The sequence below is a fragment of the Magnolia sinica genome, chromosome 1 (assembly GCF_029962835.1).
Source record: "Magnolia sinica isolate HGM2019 chromosome 1, MsV1, whole genome shotgun sequence".
In the NCBI taxonomy this organism is placed as follows: domain Eukaryota; kingdom Viridiplantae; phylum Streptophyta; class Magnoliopsida; order Magnoliales; family Magnoliaceae; genus Magnolia; species Magnolia sinica.
The window spans coordinates 63460976-63479523 of record NC_080573.1 but is presented as its reverse complement, the minus strand read 5'-3'; positions in this window follow the sequence as shown (position 1 = coordinate 63479523).

Sequence of the window (18548 nt, the reverse complement as noted above, 5' to 3'; positions counted from 1 at the left end):
CTCAACCCAATGGCATATGCTATGATCAAGCACTCCTCATATCAAGCATGCATATGATGTGTATGGGCATGAATTATGGAGTTATACTAAGCATGTTATATGGTAATGAACTATCTTCATAACAAAGATGGGCCTGGATGGCCTGCACAGAAGAAGTATGGGCCTAAGAATGGGCCCTAGGGAGAGTTACAATGCGGACATTTAACCATCATTACTCTTATAATGTGGACATCAAACCATCATTGCTCCCAAGGCATGGCCCGCCATAAATATCATTACATACATCATGGTGGAATCACACATCACAATGGACCTCATATACATCACATTCAATCCCACATAAAGGCCTCACATATGTCTCATTAGGCATCACTCATGGTCCTTATATACATTACATTGGGCCTCAACCCATGGGCCTAAAATACAACACAATGGGCCTCATATACATCAAGTGAGTCACATCAAATGGGCCGCACCAATGGGCCTCATATACATCAAGTGGGCCACATCACATGGGTTGCACCATCTACACCATTCACCTATTTTTTAGAGATCATTCTAGAGCATTTCTAAAAAATGAACATATAGGAAGATCATCTGGACCATACCATAAATAACAATGGTGATAATGATTTCCACTGTCAAAACTCCACGGGGCCCACCATAACATTTATTTTCCATCCAATTAAGAGGAAAAACAAATATCATATTGATCCAGAAATTTTGTGGTATTAAAAGAATTTCAATGCTAGCCGTTCAACTCTCCACTATTTTCTACAGTGTGATCCACCTGATGGATCTACCTCATTTTTTGTCTCAGGCCTTGAGACGAGCCTTCCAATTGGAAGGACGGTTTAGATATAACACATACATCAGTGGTGTGGCCCATCATCCAGCCATCTGGATTGTTGGGATTTATCATATAGATCACAGTCCGTCCCATGGACTTGCTGACAGCAACTATGTAGCTACTGGTGAGGTTACTAGACCACCGTCCAAATGATGGACGGTATGCATGCATCATGGTGGGGTCAACATGCATGGCCCACCATCTAAATGGATGAACGGTCTGGATCACGTCTGTGATTAGACCGTCTTACTGACGTCAATACATCAACTTCATAACTAGTGTAGGTACCTCCAGCCAATCCGTTTCCAATCAAGGTGGGTCCCACGTCGGTGGGCCATCCCACCTCTTTATATTAATATAATATTGTTAGTATTATTGTGTGTGTGTGTATATATATATATATATACACACACAATATATATGTATGTATGTATGTATGTATATAAAATGTCTAGTAGGGACGACTAGGGATAAAACCCATGCATCATGGTGGAATCCCACGTGGGGCCCATCATATATATAATATATTTTTATTTTATTATTATTATTATTTTAAAAAAAAACATGCCAGCATCGGCCTGGACGTAACGCATATTCATCACATGTGGGTTTCCACACGGATGAACAGTTTGGGTATAAAACACACCTTATGATCGGGGCCCACAAATCTTGTTAATGTGGATACAACAACTGTCCACCTGCTGGATTGCTGGGCTACTGGTTCAACATCTTATAGATGGATAACCCAAATATAACATATATCACGGTCAGCCTCATAGGTTTTGCTGACGGACGGTGGAGATTTAAGGAACCATGCATCAAGTGGGTCCCATTGTGGGTAGCAAGGTGGCTGCCACTAATGGACGGTTTGGATCTAATCCGTTCATCAGGGTAGGCCATAAAAGGGAGAGAGAGAGAGAGAGAGAGAGGGACAGGCAGTGGTGGAGGGACTCCAACACTATGGGCCCTCCCTTCCATGCATTACAACATACATCAAGTGAGTCCCATTACATGTGGGCCCACCAATCAAAATCAACGGTGGATATACCTTCTCCACCAAAAAGCAAGGTCTAGATGACCCTTTTTATATAAGTAAAGTAAACATCATGATAGGGTCCATGGAGAATGGCCCCACATGGGATGAATGTATGAATCATGGTGGGCCATCAGCCACACCTAGGATCCAAAGTGAGATCCCTACCATCAATCGGTAGGCCCCACTTGGCCCATCATCAAAAATAAAAATCTAGGCGTATAAGAACACCACTGTTGGATCTTCTTGATCCGATGGAATGCCAAACTCCTTGGTTCTCACTTCGATGGAGGTTGATGAAGATTAGAGGGTTAAGATGGGAGATGAGAGGGGTAGGAAGTGGGCCACACATAATGCTCTCTTACTCCTTGGAAGTGCTTCGATGATTTCTTCTCTTGCTTAGGAGAATGGGTGGAGAATGAGAGAGAGAAGGGATGTTGTAAGAGGAGGTGACATGGAGGGTATGGGCTCTCATAACTTTTAGGGGCATGAGGTGGCATGGGGTATGGATTGCCTTGACTTGTTGGTAAGAAAGGAATGGCTAGGTATGGATTCATTTGACTTGGTTAAGAGAGAAGTATGGGTGAGTAATGGGTTGTGATGGGATGTACTTGACTTAATTGATGAGATGGGTCGTAGAGATTCTCTCGAAATTCGCAACGCGCGATGTTTCTGCGAAATATACGTGGGCCCACAACTCCTGCCCTGGGTACCGCATTGGTGCGCAAGACTCTAAATGCGATGTTTTCTAGCTCCTTTGGTTGTCAAATTTTGTAGTGCCAAAACCTATTAGAATTCTTGTCTTGTCCAGCACCTCTACATATCCAGGTCTGTGCATCCCATGTACAAGTGTAAAAGTCTTTACCTCAAGAGATAATGCAAGTCAAGTTCTTCGGTTTCAAGCTTCAATATACATCAAGTGATGATAGTTCACTCCTTCAATTTTTAAAGTATGAAGTGTCAAAGCTTCGTCTAAAAGCAACACTCAACTCAAGCTCAAGCTTCAATGAATGTCAACTGCAAGCTTCAATGAATGTCAATTTCAAGCTTCAAAAGTCTCAAGTTCAAGGTTCTTTACATGACAAGACATCAAGCTTCATGAAATTCAAAGAACGACTATCAACTGAAGGAAAAGAAGTTCTCAATGTTCAGACTTCACTAACAAGGTATGAATGACCTTAAATTGTCCTCAGGGTAGGTCATTTTGAATGCATAATTCAATTAGATCATTTTATAAGTGAATAGACTGTTTCTCGACTAGTCCTGGACTCTGTTCAACTAGTCCTGGCACTGGTTCGACCAGTCCAAGAAATTACTTGACTAGTCCTAAGTTTGTTTCAAAATTTTAGAATTTTTTGTTAAGCCTCGACCAGTCCTGGAGACTGTTCGACTGATCGTGTGAACAATGCATGACTCATGCTCGACCAGTCCTTCGCCCACGACTCAAAGTCTAGTAACTATTTCAGGTTCCACACGACCAGTCGTGTACAGGTCACTCCTAGTCGTGGAGGTCCCTCGACCGATCGTGAAGGTCCTACAACCAGTCGTGGAATGACTTTATCCAATCACGCTTAAAATTTTAAAAATCTGTTGGTCCTACGACCAGTCGTACTGTCCTCAGGACTAGTCGTGAACACAATTTCTTCACCTATAAATTGAGCATGAATTTTAGAGTTTTTCATTCAATTCAAGATAAATCAATACGCCACTCTGAGAGATAAGTTAGTGTTCTTTTTAAGCTATATTGTGCTCATTTCATATTCACTTATTTTAGCTTTATTATATTTGATTTTGTATTCTTTATTCTAATCATATTTGAAGAAGGGATTGAGATTTACCCTTTTCTTGAAATCAATATCAAATAGAGCTAGCCCAACTTAATTTAATTTAAAATCAATTCAGAACCTAGAACCATTTCATAAGTGAGTTTGGACATTGAACTTCTACGTTGAAATTCTACTCTGATTTAGTTCTTCTGGGCAGCATCAAAAAGAGAATATCTAGGTATTTTACATTATTTTAAATTTCTGTTTTGGTTTTTGAGATTGTGCTAGAAAAATCTCTGTTTTGGTTTTTCTTAGGTAATCCAAAAAACTCAGTGTGGGGTTTTTGAATTGTGTAAGCCCACCTGAAAGACACAATTGTGAGGGTTTTAGGTGAACCTAGAAAAATCTATTTTCATAGTGAATGCTAATTTCCACTGTGTGAGGAGATTAGGAGTGGAGTAGTGTGGCTGTTTTTCTAAATAGTTGGTGTACACACAAGCGAACCACTATAATTTCTGGTCTTGTGGTTTGAATGTTTATTTCTTTTTTGTGGATGGTTGTAATCTCCCTATTTTCATTTGTGGTTAATGTTGCAATCCTTATGTGGATATATGAGAATATTGTAATAGCTTAGATTTCCTTCCTTGCTATTTATTTCTTTATTTTTCTATATCGGTTTGAGTTTTTGATACACAAACCGTTCTAGTAAGGTTGTCCTGCCATAAACCCTTAGTTTTTATGGTGCAAGGTTGTCCTTAGAACAATATTTGTATTAACCTCTCAATACTCATTCATTTAAGGTTGCTTTAAATTCAGCATTGTGGGATTGTCTATTGTTATCTGTATTTAATTTATTTAAATTTTATTGTTATTTTTTTTAATTTGGCATTTTACTATTAAACCCCCCCCCCCCCCCCCCCCCAAAGGACATATAGCTTGGCCTTTTTAAGTGGTATCAGAGCCTAATAGCTCGCTTTTAATTATTCTATTTGGATTTATTTCCTGAGCTAATCGATCTGAGCTATTTAAGATGTCAAATTTTAATAGTCTTTCAGTCACTAGGCCTCCACCATTTGATGGCTCCAATTATCCTTATTGGAAAGCTAGAATGAGGATTTTCTTAAAATCTATACATGAGAGCATGTGGCAAGCCACAGTGACTGAATGACCCCTCCTACCACTGAAGTAATTGGTATCGATGGATCCAAATGAATGAAAGTCACTCCTTATTTTACTTGGACCACTCTTCAGAAAAATGAAAGTAGTGTCAATGCAAAGGCTTTAAACGACATAACTTGCGCACTATCACTGGATGAATTCAAAAGAATTATATCCTGTGATACTGCAAAGCAAGCCTGAGATATTTTAAAAATGACACACGAGGGAACAATAATTGTCAAGAAATCTAAAATCCAAATCCTCACAACCAAATTTGAGGAAATACGTATAGAGGAAAATGAAACATTCATGGACTTTTATACTAGATTAAAAGACATTGTTAACTCTATGTGGGGTCTCGGTGATAAAATCCCAGAAAGTAAAGTCTGTGCAAAGATACTACATTTACTACCTGAACGGTTCAATTCAAAGGTGACCGCGATCCAGGATCTTCGTGATATGGATAATATGATAGTAGAAGAATTAGTTGGTTCTTCACAAACCTATGAGTTAAATTTTAAAGCTCCTAAAGGTAAATCCATCGGCCTTAAATCTTTTAAAAGTATTTCTCAAGAAAATAGTAATTCTGATTTAGAAAATTCTGAAGATGATATGACCCTTTTAGCTAAAATGTTTTATAAGATTTTCAAAAGTAAAAAGAGGATTGATTTTCAAAAATTAAATGATAAGAAGAGATCTAAATCTAAAACTTGGAAATGTTTAAAAGATAGTCAATGTTACAACTGCCATGAATATGGGCATTTAGCAAACAAGTGTCCTAAAAAGGACAAACCTAAAAAGAAAGATATGTTGGCTACTTGGGATAAATATTCTAGCACTGAAGCCTCTTCTGAATCAGAAGATTCTGAAACCGAGTCAGGTAATGAAGTTAAAGCCCTTATGACTCTAGCCAAGTTCACTTTTTCAGATCATGATGATTCAACTAGTGAAGAAAATCTGAATAGTAATCATGAAAATAAAGAAGATCTTCAAGATGCTTATAATGCCCTATATAAGGAAAGTTGTAAAATTGAGGTAAAATTAAAACTTTAGAAAGAAAAGTTTTCAAAACTTAAAGAAAATTTTGATACTCTTATTTTAGAAAAATTCCACATTTCAAAATGTTTTGAAAAAACTAAATGCGATTTAGATTTCAAAACCTCCCTTATTGAAAATCTAAAATTTGAAAATGAAAAACTAAAACTCAAAGTCTCTTCACTTTTGAGTTTAAAGGATACATGGAGGTATGCCCAAGGTGATCCTAAGTTAGAAAAACTATTATCCGAATCTAAAAAATGTGGTGACAGATACAGTTTAGGCTACGACAAGAATATTCCTCCCAAACATAAGAATACTCCTCCTAAGTTTGTGAAAGGAGAGTCTTCAAACTCAAAAGGGAAAAGTTTAAATCAAAATTTTTTAAAAAAATGCTAAAACTTTTCAATCCTTAAAACCTAAAAGCAACCATATCAACTATAAAAATCAGAATCATAATCCTTTAGCTGAGAAAATTGTTGATTTACGTAAGGAGCTCTTAAAATCTAACTCAGTGGGTTGGTCTTATAACAGCTCCAAACACAAGAAGACCAACTATACTCCTAAACCCAAAACTGTAATGAAATGGGTTCCTAAGGTTACTTGTTTAGTTTCCCACACTACTTTCAAAGCATTAAGCCATTCAAAGTGGTACCAAGACAGTGGATGCTCCAGGCACATGACTGGTGACAAAGGTTTGTTCACCAATCTTAAAGACATAACTGATGGTTCAGTCACATTTGGTGATGGTAACAACTGCAGGATTATTGGCCAAGGAACGGTTCAACTTTCTAACCTCCCTTTATTTGAGAATGTTTTATATGTAGAAGGTTTAAAACATAACTTATTAAGCATTTCTCAAATATGCAATAAAAATCATAGCATAAAATTTTCTAACCTAAAGTGTGAAATTTTAAATAAAAACGGTTCTGTAATATTAACTGGTCGTAGAAATTCAAAAGACTGTTATATTGTAAGTGATTCTAGCTCATCTAATTTATCATGCTACATGGTCCATACCGATGAGACCGAATTATGGCATAAACGTCTTGGACATGTACATTACCGCAATTTATATAGATTGAGCAAAAGAGAGTTAGTAAGAGGCTTACCCAAAATACAAAAAATAGATAAAATATGTGGCGAATGCCAGATTGGCAAGCAAATTAGGAGTTCCCACAAAAACACTGACTCCAATGCCACATCTAAACCGCTCTGACTCCTCCATATGGATCTTATTGGACTAACTAGAATGGAGAGTCGAGGTGGTAAAAAATATATTCTGTTAATCGTTGATGAATTTACCAGATATACGTGGGTAGTCTTCTTAAGAGATAAATCAGAAACTCTCGATGAGGTTAAAAGAGTACTTAGATGTATCCAAACTAAAAAAGAGACTCAAGTCTACAAGATTCGTAGCGATCATGGATCAAAATTTGAGAATAGCAGTTTTGAGAAATTTTATAGTGATCAGGGAATATCACATGAATTCTCTACGCCCAAAACACCACAACAAAATGGTATAGTGGAAAGAAAAAATAAAGTGCTTTAAGAAATGGCAAATGTTATGTTAAACAGTATGAAGCTCCCTAAAAATCTTTGGGCCGAAGCTGTAAATACTGCATGCTATATAATTAACCGTGTTTATACTAGAAAATTAAATGGTAAAATGCTTATGAAAAGTGGTTTGATAAGAAGCCTACTGTCAAATACTTTTGAGTTTTTGGCAGCAAGTGTTATATTTTGAGTGATCAAGAAAATCTGGGTAAGTTTGACACCAAAAGTGATGAATGGATATTTTTAAGGTATGCTCTGAATAGTCAAGCATATCGGGTTCTTAATAAGAGGACCTGTGTTATTCAAGAGTCTATTAATGTGGTCATTGATGATCACTTGAATACACCTCTCAAGTTCAGATAATGATGAACTACTTCTAATTAATAAACCGGATTCTTCATCAAATCAAAACAACTCTGAACTGAGAACTGTTAAAGACCATCCAACTAATCAAATTCTTGAAAACCCTCTCACTGGTGTACGCACTTGTAGATAACTAGAAGATATGTGTAACTATGTGTGCTTTACATCCCAGATAGAACCGGCTAATGTAAAAGAAGCTCTTACTGACGAAAAATGGATAGTTACGATGCAAGAAGAGCTTAATCATTTTGTTAGAAATGATGTTTGGTACTTAGTTCCTAGGCCAAAAGATAAACATATTATTGGAACTAAGTGGATTTTCAAAAATAAGTCTGATGAACTTGGTAATATAATTTGAAACAAGGCTAGAATGGTTGTATATGGGTACACTCAAATTGAAGGCATTGATTATGATGAAACCTTTGCCCCAGAGCTCGTCTTGAATCAATCAGACTATTTATATCCATTGCTTGCTTTAGAAAGTTCAAAAACTATCAAATGGATGTAAAAAGTGCTTTTTTAAATGGCGATTTGCATGAAGAAGTGTATGTTGAACAACCATTGGGTTTTGAAGACCCTAAGAATGCTGATCATGTCTATCACCTAAAAAAGGCTTTCTACGGTTTAAAACAAGCTCCCAGGGCATGGTATAAAAAGTTGACTAATTTTTTACTAAGTCATAACTTTATACTGGGAAGTGTTGATACAACTTTATTTGTAAAGAAACATAATGATCACATTTTAATAGTACAGATTTATGTTGATGATGTTATTTATGGATCTACCTGTGCTAACATGACTATTGAGTTTGCAGATCTTATGAAATCTAAGTTCGAAATGAGCATGGTTGGGGAATTGAATTACTTCCTAGGGTTGCAAGTTAAAAACAACCTGATGGTTTCCTCATTTCTCAAACCAAATATGCTCTGAACTTAGTTAAAAAGTTTAGATTTGAGAATGAGAAATCTTTTGATACTCCTATGAGTACGACTTTAAAACTCTCAAAGGATTCTACAGGTAAGAAAGTGGATCCTAAATTGTATCGCAGTATGATAGGTAGTTTGTTCTATTTAACTGCAAACTGACCTGATATTGTATTTAGCGTAGGGATTTGTGCTAGATATCAATCTGACCCTAAAGATTCACATTTAACTGATGTTAAGCGGATTATGCGATATGTCGCAAGTACAACTAATATGGGTCTTTGGTATCCACATGATACTAATGTTCAATTAGCTGGTTACACTGATGCTGATTGGGCTGGTAATGTTGATGATAGGAAATCAACCAGTGGTGGTTGTTTCTATGTTGTGAACTATTTAGTTTCTTGGCAAAGTAAGAAATAAAGTTTTATATCACTCTCAACTACTGAAGCAGAATACATTGCAGCTGGTAATGCATGTACTTAGCTTGTATGGATGAAAAGAATGTTAAGCGATTACGAAATTGCACAGGATTCTATGGTTTTATATTATGATAATTCCAGTGCAATTTATATATCTAAAAATCCAACCCAGCATTAACGAACCAAGCACAGTGACATTAAATATCACTACATTCGTGAATTAATGGAAGAAAAGATAAATTCTATGGAATACATTTCGACTGAGAATCAACTTACTGACATTTTCACTAAACCCCTCGACAAAAGCAGGTTTAATAAATTGAAATTTGATCTTGGTATGTGCAATTTAAATTGATTATTCATGCATGTATGTATCATAGTGTGTATATTTGTTATATTAATTGTTTAAATTTCAAAATTATGTGAAAAATGCACATTTTTAGCTGTGCATGACCAGTCGAGTACATACTCGACCAGTCATGGCACGACCGGTCGAGCATGTACTCGACTAGTCATGTAGCGTGTCTGGTGCTTTAATTTGGGGGAAAAACCTTTTTCTTCTTCATTTGTGCTTCTTCTTCAACAAGTCTAAGCTCGACCAGTCGTACCCACCTTTCTAGATCTTCAAGGCTAATGCGTTAATTCCATTTTTCTTGTACATTCAAGCTCATATCACTTCATTTTCATACTTGGAGTGATTTATTTCTTGTTACATTGAGGTTTTTGGGGTTTTCTTCTCTAAAATCTGATTTTGAGAAAACCCACTCTATATCTTTTGTAACTTCTTAATTCCTTGTATTCTTAGTTACAAATGGATGCTAGAGGTAAAAAGAAAAACTCTCGTGGTCCTTCAACATATAGATCATCACTAATAACAAGGCGCCACCTTCGGTCACCCGAAGATGATCCTCCATATGTGCGGGATTTAAGGTTACACAATGTTATTGTTGAGCGACCTATTCATGTTGAACATCTTGCTCCTTTTGATTTCCTTCCTCTTCTCTAATCTGTAGGATGGGATAATATTCTACATTGGGGTGGGCCGGCATACCTGTCTATTACGCAAGTTATGTTTGCATGTATTTCTATTTTTTGAACTGAAAATTTAACTTTTATTATAGCAACTAGAGAAGGTCCATTTGAGGTAGACCGACATCTAATTTCTAGTCTAATGGACATACCTGTCAATGATGAAGGTATTCCAATTAGCACTCTAGTAGCTAAATCATCTGAATCAGAAAAATATATGCTTACTAGAGCATTATGTAATATAGATGCGTAATGGAGTCAAAATGGGAATGCGCTTGCTTCAAAGTACTTGTCACCCAGATACAGGGTCCTTCACAGGATTTTTATTTCAAATCTTTATCCATGTCCTGGTAACAAAACCGAACTCACCTCTTCCATGGTTCGAATTCTGCATTCCATCATTTTTGGTTCAAATGTTTGTCTTCCTTCTTTAATCTGTCATTCCATCATTCAATTCTTCCTCTATCTTGGACATAGTGATATCCCTTTTGCATATCTTATGACTGTGTTGGCCACCCATATGTTAGTGACTATGCTTGTGGGAGAGGCTCATATTCAACACCTTATTTTCAATAACTCAAATATAAACATGATGAATTTGAGGTTGGCTGATGGTCAAATCAATGTGGGTGGTGGTGGAGCTGAAGCAGTAAATGAAGAAGAAGGCGATTTACTTCTTGATGACATAAACATGGACAATATCTTTGATGAGCTTGTATCAGATTCTGAGGCTGACCCAGATTAACAACCTTCTGATTTTGCTGCGAGGTTGCATTCTCTTGAGGAATAGGTGGCTCAGATTTGTGTAACCCAGGATTCACAATCTGCTTATATGCATAAATATATGAGGCGCATTAATAACGGTTTACATCAGATTGATCCATCTATTCCTGCTTCCTCTTCACGTTCTGATTAGTATTTTCTAATCTTGGTTTGTAATAACTCTTTTGATACTTCACTTTCTTTGGTTTGTAAGATTGAATTTGGTTGAACTTGGATGATGTTGATTAATGATGCTTGAACTTTACTTGCTTATAACTATAATATCTTATATATTTTATTTTTTTTATTCCTTATTACTCGTCTTATCCTTCTTTATTTATCTACATCCCGTTCCATGCATCAGTTTCTTCCATTGTCATATTGTGACAAAAGGGGGGAGAATTTTGTCATGCTTGATATATTATGATTGTAATATATGGTTGGCATGTGAACTGTGGATGGATTGTGGATAGCCTTTCTTTAAGAAATGGAGAGGAGTAAGTATGGGGGAAAATTGAAGGAAATGATTTATAACCGATGCATATTTCTTTATTCTGTATGTATGGTGCATGATTCTTTATTGAGGATATAATGCTTATCCTATTTTTAATGAAGTGTGTTTTGTCACAAATTTGACAACGGGGGAGATTGCAAGTGTGATGTTTTCTAGCTCCTTTGGTTGTCAAATTTTGTAGTGCCAAAACCTATTGGAATTCTTGTCTTGTCCAGCACCTCTACATATCCAGGTCTATGCATCTCATGTACAAGTGTGAAAGTCTTTACCCCAAGAGATAATGCAAGTCAAGTTCTTTGGTTTCAAGCTTCAATATACATCAAGTGATGATAGTTCACTCCTTCAATTTTTAAAGTACAAAGTGTCAAAGCTTCGTCTAAAGGCAATGCTCAACTCAAGCTCAAGCTTTAATGAATGTCAACTTCAAGCTTCAATGAATGTCAATTTCAAGCTTCAGAAGTCTCAAGTTCAAGGTTCTCTACATGACAAGACATCAAGCTTCATAAACTTCAAAGAATGACTATCAGTTGAAGGAAAAGAAGTTCTCAATGTTCAGACTTCACTAACAAGGTATGAATGGCCTTAGATTATCCTTAGGGTAGGTCATTTTAAATAAATAATTCAATTAGATCATTTTATAAGTGAATATACTATTTCTCGACTAGGCCTGGCACTGGCTCACCCAGTCAAAGAAATTCCTCGACCAGTCCTAAGTTTGTTTCAAATTTTCAGAATTTTTTGTTAAGCCTCGACCAGTCTTGGAGACTACTCGACTGGTCATGTGAATAGTGCACGACTCATGCTCGACCAATCCTATGCCCATGACTCAAAGTCCAGTGACTATTTCAAGTTCCACACGACCAGTTGTGGACAGGTCATGACTAGCCGTGGAGGTCCCTCGACCGATCGTGAAGGTCCTATAACCAGTCATAGAACGACTTTATCCAATTGTGCTCAAATTTTCAAAAACCTGTTAGTCCTACGACCAGTCGTAGTGTCCTCAGGACCAGTCATGAACGTAATTTCTTCACCTATATATTGAGCACGAATTTTAGAGTTTTTCATTCAATTCAAGATAAATCAATATGCCACTCTAAGAGATAAGTTAGCTTTTTAAGCTGTTATTTTTTTAATTTAGCACAGTCCTATTCACCCCCCTTTTAGGACATATAGATTGGCCTTTTCAAAGACATGGCATTGGAACCGCGGTGACAGTGTGGTTGTAATGGTACAAGTCTCAAGTCGAGCCGACTTAAAATCACAAGATGTGACTTAGGGTCACGCGCAAACGCTAATTATAGGTCGCGGGTTGCCGAAATTCAACAGGGAGGATAGCTGGAGTTTATGGAACGGTACAGACTAGGATACGGGCCTTACAACTCTCCCCTCCTAATAAAAATTTAATCCTCAAAATTTACACTAGCATCGCAACTAAACATAACTCATAAATAAAGAGAAATCATGACATCATATATAATCAGAGACAATACAAAATACAATCAATCATCAAAGAGATGGGGATAACACTCATGAATCTCTGCCTCGCGCTCCCAAGATGCCTTATCTACACTATGATGACCCCATTAAACCTTCACCAAGGGGATGACCTTAGTTCAGAGGACCTTCTCCTTTCGAGTACGGATACGAACTGGCTGCTCAATGTAAGAAGCGTCATCACGAACCTTAAACGACTGCTAATCAATAAAGGGAATGATGTCTGACCCACACTTTCACAATATAGATACATGAAAGACGTTGTGGACGCTAGACAACTGAGATGGCAAGGCAAGCCGATAGGCCACGAGACCAAAGCACCCAGTGATCTCGAAAGGTCTTATAAATCTCGGGGTAAGCTTGCCCTTCACTTCAAAATGAACCACACCCTTCATGGGTGAGACCTTGAGATACACATAGTCCCCAATGGTAAATTCTAAGGGACGACGCTGATGATTAGCAAAACTCTTCTGCCAGTTCTAAGCTGTGCGTATCCTCTACCTGAAGATGTCAATGACTTCTGATGTCTGTTGCACAAGCTCCAGACCTAGGTGACGTCGCTCTCTAACCTCGGTCCAACAACACGAGAATCTGCACAGTCTGCCATATAATACCTCAAAAGGAGTCATGTTAATGGTCGCCTGATAGATGTTGTTGTACGTGAACTCAGCCAATCGCAGGTGCTCGTCTCAACTGCCCGGGAAGTCAATTAAGCAAGCTTTAAGCATATCTTCAAGGATCTAGTTGACCCTCTTGGTTTACCTATCGGTCCGTGGATGATACACGGTGCTGAGCTACAAATTAGACCCCATCGCCGTCTAGAAGCTCCTCCAAAACTGAGACGCGAACCTCAGGTCTCGGTTAGAAATGATCAAAACTGGAATGCCGTGCAGTCTCACAATCTCATTGGTGAATAACCTCACAAGCCGGTCTAAAGTCCAGGTCGCACAAATTGCAAGAAAATGCGCCGACTTCGTCAGATGATCGATGACAACCAGCTGTCATCATGACCGCATTGAGTCCTTAGTAAACTCATGATAAAGTTGGTCGATACGTGCTCCCACTTCCACAACGGGACGCTCAACGGCTGCAAGGGACAAGGGGGTCTCTGATGATCAGCCTTAACACGCTGGCACGTGTCACACTCGGCCACAAAACTGGCTATCTGGTGTTTCATCCCCGCCCAAAAATACTGACGCCTTATATCGTAATACATTTTCGTCGAGCCAGGGTGGATAGAAAACCGCAATTGATGTGCCTCATAAGATCTTTGCGAAACTCAGGAATATCGGAGACAAATAATCGGCCTTTAAAATGAAGTCCACCATTAGAACCAATTTGCCAATCTAACTGACTCTCTGATGCTACCTTTTTCTGATAACTCTACAACAACTCATCTGCCTACTAAGCCTCGATCATCCTTGCGATGAGAGAGGGTTGAATCGACTGTCTCAATAATTGCACAATAGAAGACTGCAAGCCAATCTCAAAGTTGAATGCTAACACATCCTTATGCATCTTCCAGTCTTGAATCATCATGTGTGCCACCAGGCCCTGTGGCTGACGGGTGAGGGCATCCGCCATCACGTTCGCCTTGCTCGGGTGGTACTGAAGGTCAAAATCATAGTCCTTCAGGAGTTCTATCCAATGCCTCTGCCTCATGTTCAGCTCGGACTGAGAGAATAGATACTTCAAGCTCTTATGGTCAAAGAAGAGCTCGAACCTAACCCCATAGAGATAGTGCCTCCATACCTTCAGTACGAAGACAACTGTTGCCAGCTCCAAATCATGCGTGGGGTACTTCAGCTCATGGGCCTTAAAATGATAAGATGCATAAGACACTGGCTTCCCGTGCTACATCAGGATAGCACCCAAACCAACTCGCGAGACATCGGTAAATACGACAAATCCATCACTCCCATAGGGAATAGGAGGATAGGAGTAGACATGAGGCGGTCCTTCAGCTCCACAAATACCTTCTCATAAGTGTCGCTCCAAACGAACTTAGCATCCTTCTGAGTCAACCTGGTCAACGGGGTTACAATACGGGAGAAGCCCTCAATGAAGCGTTGGTAGTAGCCCGCCAAACCAAGGAAACTATTGTCACGCCCCAAAATCAGAAACCAGTCTCACAAAATTTTTAATCGCTGAATCCGACTCCGATAACCTATGTAGTACCCCATTCTTGGATCCCCATACCCATACACTAGGTTCCGATCCTAGGATCCTACAAGGAGGATTTTCAACATGAATTTGATTCACACTAAGTATAACCATAAGCATAACCCACAAATAATAACCAAGACATCATCACAGAATGCACTATGATAAAAAAAACTTTAAGGTACAATGCGCATGAAGGGAAATACAATGATAATAATAATGGAAACTCCTGAAGCTCGATTGCACGCTCCTACTGTGATTAAGCTACGGCTGCATCCTGGGGTCACCTGCACACATCAATCATGCATAAGCTTATAGAAAGCTCTGAGGGTGGTGTAAGTGTGCGCACAATATGAGCATGCTCAGAATGTAATATCATAGTAATGTGGAATCATGCTAATGAGTCCATGAATGCAATCAGCCGTACTAAGGCTATGCAATGCAAGGCATGAATGTTATCGATCATATCAAGACCATGCGATATAAGGCATGAATATTATCGGTCATATCAAGACCATACGATACAAGGAGTGAATGATGTCGGCCATACCAAGGCCATGCGATGCGAGATGTAACTCAAGCATACCAGTCCTTATCTGAATCCCCATATTAGTACAACTCATCACTGGAGCATCAAATATCGGTACGATTCTCACACTAGACAATCACTGGGGTCTAGTACACTCTACGCTAGTTTGTTGCCCCTATCCGAGCGCACAACCAGGTAAGTGAAAGAGACCTCACTATCCGCTTGCCAATATCAGACTTAGCTCTTTGATAGTAGACCCATTCATCAAGTTGGTCAAACTCAACCTAGATATTGCCCCCTCACTTAGGTAGGTAAGGCCACACCCCTTTCTAACCGACCATAACACAGTGAGAAACGCGGCCTACTAGTATATGGCCCTTGTGCGCTTATGTATCTACTCGGTCTCGACATTAGATTCATCCTCTGGTATCTTCGGGTTTAAAGATTTTCACTTAGGGACATTTATGAAACCTTGATGCTAGTAAAAGTATTTTTGGTGTCCGATCCTACCACCCACGATATGCCTGTGGAGGCCACAGCCCTGATGTCGCTATGATATACAGTAATCATGTCATACAAATGTGAGGTGCATGAATCACACTATCATTCATGCAGCAATATTGCGCGTACCACGCGCTCATATGAGGCAACTCCGCCTATCAGGGAGCCGCATAAACAATCTGCCCAAAGGCATATGCTATGATCAGTCACTCCTCATATCAAGCATATATATGATGCATATGAGCGTGAATCATGGAGCTATACTGAGCATGTTATATGGTGATGAACTCTATTCATAACAAAGATGGGCCTAGATGGCCTACACACAACAAGTATGGGCCTAATAATGGGCCCTAGGGAGAGCCATAATGCGGACATTTAACCATCATTGCTCTTACAATGTGGACGTCAAACTATCATTGCTCCTAAGGCATGGCCCGCCATACATCATGGTGGAATCACACATCGCAATGGATGTCATATACAACAAGTGGGCCGTATCAATGGGCCGCACTAATAGGTCTCATATACATCAAGTGGGCCGTATCTATGGGCCACACCAATGGGCCTGATATTCATCAAGTGGGCCGTATCTATGGGCTACATCGATGGGCCTCATATACATCAAGTGGGCCGTATTTATGTGTCGCATCCATGGGCCTCATATACATCAAGTGGGCCGTATCTATGGGCCGCACCAATAGGCCTCATATGCATCACATTGGGCCCGGACGTGGGCCATAATTACATCACAATGGGCCTCCTCACATGGGCCTCAAAACACATCATAGTGGGGCCCAAACATGGGCCTCAAAACATGCCACAATGGACCTCATATCTGGGCCTCAAATACATCATAAAGGGGACTCTCATATGGGCCCAACATACAGCACATCAAGGGGGGCCCACACATCAATTAGAGGTCATTTTAGAGCATTTTCCAAAAATAAATCCCATCGAAAGATCATTCGAACCATACCACAAATAACAGTGGAGATAATGATTTCCATATTTAATCCTCACAGGGCCACTATAGCGTTTATTTCTCATCCAATCTGTTCATATGGTCACAAAGCCCTGAATTAAGAGGACAAATAAATATTATATTGATCCAGAATTTTTGTGCTCCCACAAGGATTTCAATGGTGGACGTTCAATCCCTCACTAGTTTGCAGTGTGGTCCACCCGATAGATGGTTGGGATGAAGTACGTACATCAGGGGTGGTTTCTACCAAATGGACGGATGATGTGGATATTTCTCATATACATCACACGGGACCCACTAAACTTGCTTCTGAAAATAGTAACTATATAACTGGTGTGGTAGACCAGCCAGTCAGCGCCCACCGTCTAGATGGATGGTCTGGATTATAAATGGATGGACGATGCTGATAAAACTCATACATCATGTGGGGCCTCGTCCAAATGGATGGACAATGTGGATGTACCCCATATACATCATGGACCCATGGTCCTTGCTGTACTACAATAGTTATATAGCTGCTGGAGGTATTCTAGCTAATCCACTTCCAAAGCAGGTGGGTCCCACGTGGGGCCCACGTGGGGCCCACCACATACATATATGTTTATATCATATATAATATTTATTACTATTATTATTATTATTTTTTTTTATTTTTATATCTTCAGCGTTTAGATACCCACTGTCCACGATTGGACGGTGTGGATACAATGCAAACATCAAGGTGGGTCTCACCCCCACACGTGCGACACATGTGGGGTGGCCCCACGCCTTCAAAACAGATGGATGGTAGTAGATAAAACACATACATCAATCTGGCATCCCACCATCCCAATCCAGTGGATGGTGAGGATGGAATAAACACATAATGGTGGAGTCCCATAACACCATCCAGAGGTCTCTAGACGGTGGGGATATAGAATTCAAGCATTAAGGTGGCCCTCATCCCACATGCACGACACATGTGGGTGGGTCCCACACCTCTAGAAAAAGGGATGGATGGTGTTGGATATAACACATGCCTCGTGTTAGCCCACAGAACTTATTGACGACAATGTTGTAAGTATTATGGTTTCTAGCTCCTATAATTGTCAAATTTTGTAGTGTCATAACCTCTCTTGGAATCTGTGTCTTGTGTAGCTCGTCTACATAATGAAGACTGTGCATCTCTCAAGAACAAGGGGCTTTAGTTCAGAAACTTCAAAGGCAAGATTACTTATTCATGTTCATGTACAACATCAATTGTGAATTCAAGCTTTCAAGCTTCAAGAGTTTATGATTCTCAAAGCTTCGTACAAGTCGAGACAACGTTCCTGGATTTTGATACTCAATTTCAAGCTTCAACATTAGTCAATTTCAAGCTTCAAGAGACTCAAGTTCAAGCTTCATCCTATGAAAAGATCTCAAGCTTCATGAACTTCAAAGAATGACTATCAACTGAAGAAAAAGAAGTTTTAATATTCATAC